The 13,626-nt window shown below is 38.6% G+C and overlaps 1 pseudogene; it reads right to left on the reverse strand.

Annotated features, from left to right (window-relative positions):
* Nucleotides 1–12,457: 12,457 nt before the first annotated feature.
* LOC145012333 (small ribosomal subunit protein eS27y pseudogene) lies at nt 12,458–12,779 on the reverse strand (annotated as a pseudogene).
* Between the last annotated feature and the right edge of the window lie 847 nt (nt 12,780–13,626).

Consider the following 13,626-nt stretch of genomic DNA (forward strand, 5'->3'; position numbering starts at 1 on the left):
AGTTCTCCAAGTGTGAGTTCTGGTTGTGCGAGGTGTAGTTTCTGGGGCACCTTGTCAACCAGAAGGGTATATTAGTTGATCCGACCAAGATAGAGGCCGTGATGCAATGGGAGGTCCCGAGGTCTCCGTCCGAGATTCGGAGCTTCCTAGGCTTGGAAGGGTATTATAGGAGATTCATACTGGATTTCTCCAAGGTAGAAGTTCTGCTGACCCGACTGACCAAAAAGTCGGTAGTGTTTTGCTTGTGTCATGAGCAGCAGACAACCTTTAAGACACTCAGGCAGCGACTGAGCGAGGTTCTGATTCTTACCCTGCAAGAGGTAGTAGATGAATTTATAGTTTACTGTTACGCTTCGATCACAGGTATGGGCGCAGTGTTGATGCAGCGGGGGCATGTGATAGCTTATGCCTCGAGACAGTTGATGCGTCACGAGTCTAACTACACGACACATGATTTAGAGTTAGGGGTGGTGGTGTTCGCTCTCAAGATTTGGTTGCATTACCTCTACAGGGTTCGGTGTTCTATCTACACGGACCACAAGTGTTTGAGGTACCTCATGGACCATCCAAAACTGTATATGAGGTAGTGTCGGTGGTTAGATGTGGTAAAGGATTACGACTGTGAGATCCTTTACAACCCGAGAAAGGCCAATCCAGTGGCTGGCACCTTAAGCCACAAGGTAGTAACAGCTCCAATCCAAGACATTTGTATGATGATGACATTGATTACTCCATTGCTAGAGTAGATTAGGGAGGCACAGGTTGAGGGCCTGAAGGAGGAGCGCCATAAGTGAGAGAGGATAGTGGGTCGAGTAGCTTTGTTTGATTATGACAGCCAAGGATTGTTAACCCTGCATAGGAGGGTCTGGGTACCTTATTGGGGTGGAGTACGGTAGGTATTGATAGATGAGGCCCACAAGTCTCGGTTCTCTATCTACCCAGAGACGAAGATGTACATAGATCTTTGACCCGATTATTGGTGGCCCTGTATGAAGCAGGACGTAGCTTGGTATGTGGAGAGGTGCCTAACCTATAGGAAGGTCAAGGCAGAGCACTAGAGGCCCCACGGAAAGATGCACCCGTTAGACATCACCGTGTGGAAATGGGAGGATATTACTATGGATTTCATTACTAGGCTTCCTAGGACCGCACGTGGGGTTGATTCGATATGGGTCATCGTGGATCGATGGACCAAGAGCATCTATTTTATACCGATCCAAGAGATTATCTCGACCTAGAAGCTGACCGAGATTTATGTACGAGAGGTAGTGGCATGTCATGGAGTGCCTGTCTCGGTGGTTTCAGATCGAGATGTCCGGTTTACTTCCAGGTTTTGGAAGTGGTTTCACAACGAGATTGGTACTTGTCTCCATTTCAGCGCCGCTTTCCACCCTCAGACAGACGGACATAGCAAGTGGACGATTCGAACTCTCGAGGACATGTTTCGGGCATGTGTGCTAGACTTTGGTGGCAGTTGGGATACATATCTTCCGTTAGTAGAGTTTTCGTATAACAACAGCTATCACTACAGTACAGACCAGCCTCCCTTCGAGATGCTCTACGGGATGAAGTGCAGGACCCTAATTTGTTGGGGAGAGATTGGTTAGAAAGTCATGGGGAGTACGAAGGTAGTACTTAAGACCACGGAGCGGATTAAATAAGTCCAGAGCAGGCTCCAGACTGCTCAGAGCCGACAGAAGAGTTACACTGGCAAGCGGCATTCAGACTTGGAGTTTCAGGTGGGCGATATGGTCCTCCTGAAAGTGTCATCCTGGAAGGGTGTTATCAGGTTTCAGAAGCAGGCAAGTTGGGCCCTAGGTTCATTCACCATTTTAGGGTTTTAGCCCGCGTGGGTCGGGTTGCATATTGGTTAGATCTTCCAGCAGAGCTCAGTCAGATCCACAACACATTCCATGTTTCTCAGTTGCGGAAGTGTTTAGTGTATGATTCAGCAGTAATACCCCTGGAGGATATTCAGGTTGACGACAACCTGAACTACATCGAGAGACTAGTGATGATTTTAGATCGTAAGACAACGGAGCTGAGGAACAAGAGGGTAGAGTTAGTGAAGGTGTAGTGGCAACACCGGAAGGGTTTAGAGTGGACATGGGAGCCCGAGGAGGAGATGAGGGAGCACTACTCGGAGTTGTTTCCAGGTTCAGCAAACATCGAGGATGAGGTTTAAGACAAGTGCGGGAGAATTGTAATGCCCCATTCCTGGTACGTATTGAATCCTTTTAAATATTCATTTTATAAGAGCTACTCAGCGTGTTGGTAGCCCTAACTCGTCGAGTAGATTCCAGTTTGATCGCGGGGTTTAAGTGGTATACTCGACGAGTCAGAGCTCGGGCTAGGTGAGTAGGTCCATTAGGAGGAAACCCTAATTCTTAGGGTTTGCACCCTATTTAAGCAACATTTAAGGCCCCCATCCTAACCTCTATTACCCCCACTCCCTAATATCAAAACCCTAAGTAGCTATTAAGTGTTCTTAATCTTTTCTTGCCATTTTGTGTTATTTGAAGCTAGAATAAGGAAGGAAACCCTTGGTGATTCAAGAAGAGGTTGTAGATCCAGAGCTAGTGTTGCATTTAAGAACCTTTTATAGTATACATCTTGTACCTTGGTTTCCATTCATTTAGATCTTCTTATAGACTTGTTATTTTCATTTTATGGGTCCTTTCCAAGGTTATTCCGAGATTTGAACCTTAGGGGATGAAAGGACTTTAGATGTAGACATTTCTGATCTCTAGAAGCTCAATGTTGCCACCTTTATCCAACCATGGCTCCACGATATGGTGTAGGCCTTCATTGGCTTGAAATGAGTGTTTTAGGTTCATAACATCATGCATGAACGTAAAGTTAGTAACTTTATGTGTAATGTTGGTCTAAGGAGCCTAGATCTATGATTTAGAAGCATTGGAATCATTTAGAATCGACTGTATGGTTTAAACATGCAAGGAACTCGTTGAGTTGTTCTTTAGACTCGACGAGTTGGGTCGAGTCCCCCAAATCTTTTCTAGTTGTGAGTGAGACCATTAAGTAGAGAGGGGGGGATGACTCAGTAAGTTTGACAAGATTAGGACCAGGGAGCTAAAGGACTCGACACGTCCAAAGGAGGGACTAGACGAGTAGAGTCGAAATGTCCTGATGATTGTTGCAGACAGAACTCGACGAGTTAGTAGAAGGGCTCGATGAGTTGACTCAGTGGACCACAAGTTAGAATATTTCAAAGACCCATCGAGTAAGGAGAGTACTCAATGAGTTGAGTAGATTGGGGTTGACCTTAACTTGACTTTGACCAGAGCGTTGGCTTTGATTAAGGGTAAAAATGGTTATTTTACCTAGGAATGAGTTTCAGATATTGACTATGTATTATTGTGTTTTGATAGCCGGAGGGACGCCGAGGCAGTTACCAGATATTCCTTACCATGAGATTTCATAGTCAGCTCTAGGAGGTGAGTTTTTCCTCCCGTAGGAACGGGTCTAAGGCACCAAGGCCGGCCCGTTTAAGTAGTAGAGTATGTCGGGGTTAGCCCAATGCATTTCATATGTTCAGTTTATTCAGGACTTCGGTTTGATGTCGGGGCGGTCCCAAGAATTAGTTATGTATGCATGAAGTCTTTGTGATTTATGCATGTTTATGTGTTATGTGTTATATGTTCTAGACTTTAGTCCGATGACGGGGCAAGCCCGATGCAGTTTACGTGATTATGTTATGTGTGTATGATATATATGTTATGTTGAGAATGTGCTGGGGTAAGCTTCGTGCATATAATTTCAGTTTTGTTTTCTGTTACTTCAGCTAGTAAAGGGAAAGGCTCGAGCTAATAGCATGACACACACCACAATTGATTTTCCTGGGAGTTTACTCTGATATTTGTTACGAGATTATTATATGTTTATCAAATTTTATGAGTTTTCGAGATACACGTTTTATGGTTTTACATTATGGCAATGATATCTATGTTTGCTAAATGAGTTTGAAAACAAAATTTTTGGTTTGTATTTGTGGGTTGTTTCATACCTGCTGGGCATGCCCAAAGCAAAGGCCACATCTAGGCGAGTACAAGTCATAACATACATTATCGAGCCAACTACAGGAGTATATGGAATTCGATTGATCTCTGCTATCTCAGCCCCTGTACTCGGATTCTGAGTCTTACTCAGTTTGGTATTGCTTATGATAGGTAGGTTACCTTTCTTGGAGTTCTCCATGCTAAAACGCTTCAACACCTTGTCCAAGTAGGTACTTTAACTAAGTCCTATCAATCTTCTACTTCTATTTCTCAATATCCTTATCCCTAGAATATAGGCAGCTTCTCCGAGGTCCTTCATAGTGAAACACTTCCCAAGCCAGGACTTAACCTCATGTAACATTGGGATGCCAATTCCTATGAGTAGTATGTAATCTACATACAATACCAGAAAGCTCACTATGCTCCCACTAGCATTGGCATATACACAAGACTCGTCCTCGCTTCTCGAAAATCCATACTCTTTGACTTTCTCATCAAAACATAGATTCCATCTACAAGATGTTGTTTCAATCCATAAATGGATTTCTCAAGCATACACACTCTTTTTGGGTACTTTGCATTGACAAAACCCTCTGGTTGACTCAAGTAAACATCTTCAACCAACTTTCCATTCAGGAAAGTGGTTTTGACATCCATTTGCCATATTTCATAGTCATGAAATGCAACTATGGATAGCATAACCCTAATATATTTAATCTTCACTACTGGTGAGAAGGTATCATCATAGCTAACTCCCAGAGTTTGAGTAAATCTCTTCGCAAGCAGTCGCGCCTTATATGTGTGTACTTTCCCATCCATGTCAGTCTTCTTCTTGAAGATCCATTTACACTCGACCGTTTTACGACCCGGTACGTTGTCAACCAAGTTCCAAACTTGATTGTCATACATGGACTGAATCTCGCTGTCCATAGTCTCTTTCCATTTGGAAGACGCGGGGCCTGCCATGGCTTCGTTGTAATTCTTAGGTTCATCTAAATTTACCAGTGTGTTATCACTGATAAATGTATCACCTTCTGCAGTAATATGGAAACCATAAAATTCAGGTGGAACTCTAACTCTATTGGAACGTCTCAGAGGTATGGACTCATCAATCGGTTCAACCGGAGTTTCCTCCTCAGGTTGGTTGCTAGTGTTTTAGTTTCCTTCAATACTTGACTTTTCAAGCTCTTCAAGGTCAATTTGCCTCCCACTGTCCCCTTGGCATATGAGCTCTCTCTCTCACTTAAGACTCCTCTCCTTGCGACGAAGACAACATTGTCACTTAGCCTATAGAAGATATATCCTAAGGACTTCTGTGGGTACCAGATGAAAATACATCGCTCACTCCAAGGTTCAAGCTTTTCATGAGTCTTGCGTCTCACGAAAGCCTCGCATCCCCAAACCTTGATGTGGTCTAATGTGGGAACCTTCCAAGTCCACATCTCGTGAGGTATTTTGGAAACCTTTTTGGTAGGGACTAGATTAAGGATATGCATGGCATTCTCTAAGGCATACCCCCAGAATGAGATAGGTGACGAAGCTCGAATCATCATGAAATCAACCATATCTAGCAAGGTTATATTACGCTTCCCAACCACACCATTAAGTTGTGGTGTCCTAGGTGGCGTTAATTGTGAAACATTTCCACATTCCTTAAGATAGTCAAGGAACTCGATACTAAGATACTCTCCTCCTTGATCGGATCGCATCATCTTTCTCTTCATGCCCAATTGATTCTCCACTTCTTGCTTGAATTCTTTGAACTTTTCCAAGGTTTCTGACTTATGCTTGAATAAGTAGATATAGCCAGATCTACTGTAATTATCAGTAAGAGTCATATAGAAGTGATTAGCATCCCTTGTGGCGGTTCTGAATGGTCCACACACATCAATGTGTATGAGATCCAATAGACATTCACCCCTTTCACAAGTGCCAGTGAAGGGTGACTTGGTAATATTTCCAAGTAAACAAGATTCACAAGTGTCATCTGAATTTAAGTCGAATGACTCCAAAACTCCATCATTTTGGAGTTGGGCTATACGATTCTTGTTGACATGTCCAACACGACAATGCCACAAGCATGCTTTATCCAAATCATTGGAAGAATCAATGTGTAACACATTATTTCCTAGGTTTTCTACAACATTCATAGTTTCGTATACACTATTGCAAGGTAATGCTGCAATATAAAATACACCATTGTAATAAGCATTAATACCACCAATTTCATTATTAAAAGAAAAGGTAAAACCTTGTTTGTATAAACTATGAAAGGAAATAATACTTCTCGCCATATCGGCCGAGTAACAATAATTATTCAAATCTAAATCTAAACCATTACTAAGCAATAAAGAATAAACTCCAATCTTGGTCACATGTGAAATTTTCCTATTTCCCATGATTAAGTTTATCTTCCCATGCTCCACGTCCCTACTTCTTTTTAGTCCCTGCAAATCAGAACAAATGTGAACTCCACAACCTGTATCACGGACCCTAGAATTAGCATGTGATGAGCTTTTAGATTGAATAGTGTAAATACCTGCAAATGAGGGTTTGATCTTCCCATCCTTTATGTCCTGCAAGTACTTTGGGTAACTTCGTTTCCAGTGCCCTTTTTCATGGCAATGGAAGCACTCTATATCCTTCAGATTAGAGGAATTAGCAGAACCAACTTTGGTTCCACTAGAAGAGGATCCATCAAGAGACTTTCCCTTGCGTATCTTGGAGGGAGCCTTCCTTTTCTTTCCCTTTCCCTGTCCGATTTCCAGAACGAAGGTAGTAGTAGTAGTAGGAGTAGACACAACCAATTTTCCTTTCACGTTGCTTTCAGCAATCCTTAAAAGGCCTTGAAGCTTGCTAAGAGTGACCTCCTCCTTTTTCATATGATAAGTTATACAAAATTGATCAGAGCAAGGAGGTAAAGAGTGTAGATTAATATCTATGACCAACTCTTCATCAAAATTAACATTCAATTTAAGCAAGCGGTCCATGAATCTTTGTATCTTTTGCAAGTGGGTAGTGATGGGTTCACCAACCTTCATTTTGGTTGTGATCATGGAGGCAATGATCTCATACCTCTCCTACTGATGACTTTAATGGTATATTTCCATCAAATCATGATACATTTCATTGGGATAGTAGTCCTCATAGGAATTCTGTAGCTCAGCAGTCATGGTAGCAATCATAAGACACGACACCTTTATTGCATCCCTCTCATGAGTAATGTGTTCAGTGATTTGTTCAGGAGTATCAGTGGTTACATAAATCTCCTTTAGATATTTATAAAGGACATGTTCTTTATCCTCATAGAGAATAGCCATTTTGATGTTTCGAATCAAATCATTGAAGTTCGAGCCATCGAAAATGACCCTCCCACATAGGTTCATGAGTGAGAAAGAACCTGAAGGAATTCGCGTGGAAGCATTTTTTGGAATAGACATATGAAAAAGAATAAGAAAAAGGTTTAGATTAGATAATAATCCTTAATATCACACCCAATATGATATATTAAGGCTAGGACCCAACACAATATTCTACAATTGCAAAGAGGGATTTACCAATTTCCACCATTAAGAATGAAATAGATTATTAAGTTTTAATTGGTTTGAAATTCCTTGATCTTTGAGATTCATTGAACTTTTCAATGACATGTTTAAATCTCAGTGTGCCCTTCAAGTTTGTGACAGGGATGTCGAGGATCATAAACAAGGTGTGAATAACCATACAAATTAGCTTGATACACCCAATGTTACAGATCACCTAATCAATGTATCGGTTAACTACATACGCTCTATTGATCTATGATTAACACAGGGTTACCCTTTGCAACAGATTGTCAGTTCCGGAATAGTGTCCCGGTTAACCACACATGCTCTACTAACGACTTAACAAAGGTACAAAGTGTAATTTCATGGACTAGCACCAATTTCACATTTTTCGTAAAGTAACTAAGATTGAGAATTTAATTAGTTTAGTTACTTTATATATATCATTATACTTTTAAAGAAGGGAGAATTAATGTCCTATCCTACCCGTTCTGCTAACGACCCTCCACTAGTCAAGGAAGCGGTGGGTGAGAGTGGAAACCCATTAAACCACCATTTTATAGGCAGTAACCTTATACCCCTTATAGACCGGCTTCGTGAATGAGGCCGACTAACGGTAAGACTGACAGGCTCTTATACATACATACATACATATATATATATATACACACACACACACATACACACACACACATATATATATATATATATATATATATTATTATTATTATTATTATTATTATTATTATTACTATTATTATTATTATTATTCTTATTATTATTATTATTATTATTATTATTATTATTATTAAAGCTATAATACTATAATGTATAAGGGTTGAATTTTAACTTTTAAAACTGTAGGGATTGGAGTTAAAGTTTCATCTAATGAGACTTTGCAAATTCCAGAACATGAGGGAAAGTTTTGAAACTTGTCAAAACTCTTCAAAATTCATAACCTATGAGTTTAATTTGATTTTAATGATGAGAACTTTCATTTTCCATAACTTGAGGACAAGTTATGGAGGTCATTAAACATCAATTACATCATTTTTCCTAACAACTAAGTTATCACATAATTCATGATGTAACTAAACTCATAAACAATACAATTCTAAATCAACAATTTTAAAAACAACTTGGTTTATCGAATAAAACAAAAATTATTTTAAAAACTTTGACAATTATCTTATGGTTAGATGAGTACAAGCACTACCATATCATACAAAAAACATTTGTAATGATCAAAAACAGTTTGTGGTAGTGGTCCTAATCCAAACCATGCCAAGAAACTCAAAATTCTGTAAACAGGGCCTTTAACTCGTCGAGTGCATGAATTGACTCGCCAATTTCACTATTTACTGAGTGGACTCGTCGAGTCTATTCATGTACTTGGCGAGTTCACTGGTCACACTACTATAAAAACAACCTTTTATGACGCTCAATGCGTGTCGTAAAATGCTCAGACGACGTGTAAATGCGTGTCAAGGAAGGCCCTGTCATAACGAGAGATGTGTCATAACGAGAGATGACAGGCTTTTGCGCGTCGTCTATAGACGACGTGCGTTTACGACGCGTAGTTCCAACACGCTTTTACGACACACATTTACGACACGCAATGCGTATCTAGGAAGGCCCTATCATAAAGGAATATGACATGCATTTACGTGTCGTAACCTTACAACGCGCTTTTAGGACACGCGTTGCGTATCATTATAGCCCCTGTCATAAATGAAGATGACACACATTTGCGTGTCATAAACTTCATCAACGATTTACAATATGTATATACTACGTGCCTTTATGATACTCTTTTATGCATAATACAAAAATATAGAAAAAAATATATACCAAAACAAACAATTTCATCCAATAACATCATGTCAAAAAATTGTAATACATTGATTTTAAAGGGATCTAATTATACATTGTTATTAAGAGGTTTTGCATAACTATAAAGGCTAATACTACATTGCTATAAAGGGGCACCTTCGTGTTTTAGTAACTTATCATTAAGCTGTCTAAAGAAGCTCTGAAACCCTTCATGTATCCAACCAATCATCATGTATCTTAGCTTCAATATCAATCCCAACTCTTGATCAAAACCAACACGAAAATCCTACACAATAATCATGTTAATTGTACAATATCAATATCAACTAATTAATAATACACATGGTATGTATGAGAGTGGAGTCAAAATTATCTACCAATAAGAGTTTTATACTATCTTGAATCAAAGTACTTTTGGTGGCCTCAAGGGCAGCTCGCAAAGATAAGAGAAGTAACCATCCAACTTGTTTTTCAACTGTAGCAAACACAGTGTTTTGGCTAGATTCAGTTAGAATTTTTCTAGCTACATCAAACATTGTTCTGGGAAATCTTTACACAAATAAATAAAAAGTTAAAAACCATTGTCTATTTACCACTTTAGCATCATAATTTTGAATAAAGTTCAAACTGTTACCTGGCTGGATAACCAAGAGGCAGCTTTGGGGAGACAGATGCAAGTGCAGCCAAAATTGTAGCTTGCCCACTTAAGGAATCTAGCTCAACCTTGAGATTGTTTCTCTGTATACCATTTTTAGAAAACAATATATATAAACAAGTGACTAACTGAATTCCAAATTCCTTTTAAAAGAAAACTAGGTGTTTGAAAAGAATCAAGAGTTTGTTGCTTCTATTAATAAATCTAACAGTTTGGGCATGCAGGGGCATAATGGGAAAAGTAGTGTGAATCCAAGTGGAAAAGAGGAAAGAGAGGAGAAGGGCATGGGTAGCATGGATATACAATAGCAAATTATTGTTGGTAATTCTAGGAATCGATTTGATGTATTAAGTGATATTACCAATGAGTTAGTAGACAATTTAGATGATAACATAATGATTCATCAGGTTACTTCTTCTAAGGATGGTACACGTGGTCTGGATTCTTTATTACAATGTGACCCAAGACCTAGTGTTGTTAATTCGTTTGGGGTTAATTTTGTTATTAATTCTAAAGGAGATTACAAAATGATGAAAGTGACAGTATATGCTAGTAATAAGAATTTGGGGTATGAGAATATGGTTTGTTTAAACCAGGGTAGTGCTGGGATTAGTCTCAAATAATTTGTTTTTTGCTTCATGATTAGGTTCCTTTTGAGATGGGTTTCTATGATTTTTTGGAGAGTTTATTTGTGGTTTGTTTGGGGATTTTTGGATTGGGACAACTGGGTTTTTTCTAACCCTTGGCGATTTTTGATTTTGTAGTATTCCTTTGATTGGTTCGGCTTTATTTAGGTTAAATTCTAGATTGTTAGTTGCAATAGAAAATGGTGTAGAGAATGGTTATGGATAGGTTGGTGTACTTTTTAGTTTGTGCTCTGTTTTTTTTATTGTAAGTTGCTCCTTTGTATTCTTTTATTCTTTTTAATAAAGTTTGCCTGAGACTTTGTCTCTTCCAGAAAAAAAAACTAGATCTTTGATGTAATACCTTCCCAAATGACACATTTTCTCTTAGTGCCTTCAATGTAGTGATCCCATAATTTACCAAACCACCAACACATGTCGTATCAATCTCGTCTAGTGCACGAAAAGTCATGGCTGATTCAGAACGTACCTACCAATCATGTCAGATTAAATATGAAATTTTGTATTTATATTAACTTCATATTTGGTGCACCTTCACATATTTTTATTGCAACATTTACCCATTCACTCGTTCCTTTAGAGTTTAGTTATATATGACTAACTATGTTATCATCTATAATAATTAGCCTAAAAACTAATTAAAACTTAATAAATACTATTATCGATAACTAAGAAAATAATAAATAAATAAATAAAACATATATTAAGATTATTAAATGAATTTTGCTTCCATTTGTCGAGATACAAAAAGTCAAAAGAATTAAAAGTCTTTCTATATCTTTTAACCATTGAGATAACAAAGTTCAAAACTAAATACGGAATACTAAACCGTGTGGTTGTCACTTTAACACATATGCATTTAAATTTTTGAAGAGTGCGAATACATACAAGAGAGCTATAGAGACTTCTGGAGTCTAGAAGATGTTGATGAGACCTAGAAAACAATAAGATGAGCAGACGAGACCTCAGAAATAGCAAGACGAGCATCTTGAAGATACCTGGCCTGAAATGTTGAAAAAGGAAAGCACCAGATAACTGATCCAATAGAACAACAACAACCATAAAGTAGGCCTTTGTACGTTAGTTTCCGAGTTTGACCAAAATTCCCTTTACTAAAAATTTTATATAACCATCTTCTGATGATAAAAGATCCAAGTATCGTCCATACAAATTGAATCTCTACCAACTATGCACTTGACTAAAATACCCCTGCATCAGAACCTGCAAAATTAGAACCCAATTATCAACACAAATGTAATACTATAAACATTCATCTTGCTATGAAAACCTTTACAAATACTAAGATAATCTCATGAAAACCAATTCTTTTTTTGATATGTATGTGTTTTCTTTGAACAAATGTTTGCACTTATAGATCACATACATCATTCCTGTACCTTTCTATTACAGTCAGTCCTTAACAGTCACTGACATGATAGGCAAAAGAAACCAACTGATAAACATAGCAGAATATGCTTTATGAAAACATACATATGAACATGGAAGTTTAAAAATCCATTCTTGGATCTGATACCACCAGTCATCAATAAAAAATTTAGAGAAACTTTTAAAAATCTATACGTAATAGAAGCTTAATAGTGAGAAGAAGGTCTGATGAAATGATTCAAACACTAGCCCTAATTTTAAAAGATGATAGTTGGGGTCCAACAAGAAAAACCAGAATAAAAGTGTCAACTTGTAACGTTTTAACTAATAGCACCGAAGTAGCTTCTGAATAACCAGCCATAAAAGTAAGCGATAGGATCAGTCTCCCTTCCTTCTAAAAGAACACCCTTCAGTAAGTCTTGCACAACCACCGATCGGCTGGGACAACACCGTCTGACAGTTTCCACACACCACCACCATTTGAGAGTGGCTGAATATGGTTGTTATGTTGAAACAACCCTGGCACTTGACATCCATGACAAAAGAGTTCGGAGATTGAACAAGTCGTTGGAGCTTATGCTTCCTCTTCGCCAACTCAGCTGGGGGATTATGCAGATCAACATCGTTTGGCAAAACCATCTTGTTTCGAGATGTATGTGAATCAAGAAGTCTTGGATATCAAAGAATAGAGCCGCACAGCAAAAACCTAAAAGAAAAAAAAGTCAATTAGAATCCAAGCATGAAGTGTTAAATTGAAGCACGAGATGAATAAATAAATCAAGACCTTTAGCCTTCAATTCAACTAGATCAAATATGTAGCCAATAGGGAAAGTCGGTGACATGGGGAGGTGGCAGTAAAGGGATATGTATAGGTGGCGAGCAGCTTCATCTAACATGGTTGTAATCATTGTCTAAGGAGGAAAACTAGATGTCTAGACTGAAGGGTAAATATTTTCATCTAAAGAGAAATGGGGTATTAAGAATTGGGAATGGGAAGTATAAAGCTAACAGTCGATGTGGGGAGAAGATGACGACATCAAGAAGCAAGGTTAGGGAAAATAAGGATACGAAGGGAAGGAGAAGATGCGGGGTTTCAAATTTTTGGGGATTTCCTTTCCCTCTACACAGTACACAAGAAGATGCTCTGCTGAAATGGTTGATTTTAACCTAGATACAGTAAGAAATTAGAACACGTCAAAGGAGTAGGGGGTCGATTTTTTTCATTGCCAAAAACCTAAGTGTTATGAGAAAGATTATGAGAGGTGTAAAATTAGTTTGGTTTTTAGGGTAATGAATAAGTCTGTGGTTTGTTGGTGGCGGCGGGGGAGAAGAAGATAGCTCTGACGAAGGTCAGTGGTTGTATCTAGGGTTATAGAGAGGGGAAGTAGAGAATGGATTTTTGCGATCCAGAGGAGAGAGTGAAGAAGCGGGGTATTCAAAATTTTAGAATTTTAGAGATCACCTTTTAAAAACGCGCGTTTAGTTAAAAATATATATAAAATGGCATTTTCAGATGACACACACTTAGAATAGGCGCCTTCCGTGTT

Source organism: Lactuca saligna, chromosome 8 (assembly GCF_052625555.1).
Source record: "Lactuca saligna cultivar CGN05327 chromosome 8, ASM5262555v1, whole genome shotgun sequence".
Taxonomy (NCBI): domain Eukaryota; kingdom Viridiplantae; phylum Streptophyta; class Magnoliopsida; order Asterales; family Asteraceae; genus Lactuca; species Lactuca saligna.